General features: G+C 57.9%; 1 protein-coding gene across 1 annotated transcript in view; it reads left to right on the forward strand.

The window, feature by feature from the left end:
- LOC104496025 (acid-sensing ion channel 2) overlaps window positions 1-675 on the forward strand; it is a gene marked incomplete at both ends in the record, with an annotated part of 7,110 nt that overhangs the window by 4,305 nt on the left and 2,130 nt on the right. The gene's annotated exons all lie outside the window — the stretch shown is intronic.

Raw genomic sequence — 675 nt, forward strand, 5'->3', positions numbered from 1 at the left:
TAGGAAGCACCAAGGGGAGCTCGAGCCTGGTCCGGTGGCTCCACGGTGGCCGAGAGCAGCTGCTCTGGAGGAAGGCACAAGCCCTCTTTAACGGGAATTACTGCAATACACCGTCCAGAGGGGATGCTGCGTTCTGGCAGCCCTCCCTCCTCCCTCCTCCCAGCAGCGGAGTCACCACCCTGGTGTAATTTTAATTGCTTTTTGTTTAAGCAAGTTCCCCCAGCGAGCGTTGGTGACACAGCCCAGCAGCACAGCTCAGCATCTCCCAGGGGATTCCAGCTTCTCTGTGCCATGGTGCCAGTGCAGGCCTCAGTGGTCCCACGCTGTCACAGCCTGCCTGTGGGCATCGTCCCTCCAGCGTCCTCCACTGCTGCCCCTTCCAGCACAGAGGCGGTTTCCAGCCCCTGTTTTCACCTAACTGGGCCACAGTCCAAAATAACCCTCCCTGGAGCATCCTCCCCACCAGTTGTTGATTTTCCTCCCCAGTCTTCATCGCCACATTGCAGAAGGCTTCGTGTTGGGTGTCAGGCTCATGATTTTTGTCTATAAAAGGGGAATTCAGGCAAGGAGAGGGGCTGCAGGTGGATGCAAGCTGCTGAGGGGCACCCGCTTTGCACCAAGCTGTCCCCAGGGACCCAAACACACAAGCGTGTGTCCTGTTTGTAGCGGGAAAGA

The sequence above is a fragment of the Buceros rhinoceros genome, unplaced genomic scaffold (assembly GCF_000710305.1).
Source record: "Buceros rhinoceros silvestris isolate BGI_N320 unplaced genomic scaffold, ASM71030v1 scaffold31056, whole genome shotgun sequence".
NCBI lineage: Eukaryota > Metazoa > Chordata > Aves > Bucerotiformes > Bucerotidae > Buceros > Buceros rhinoceros.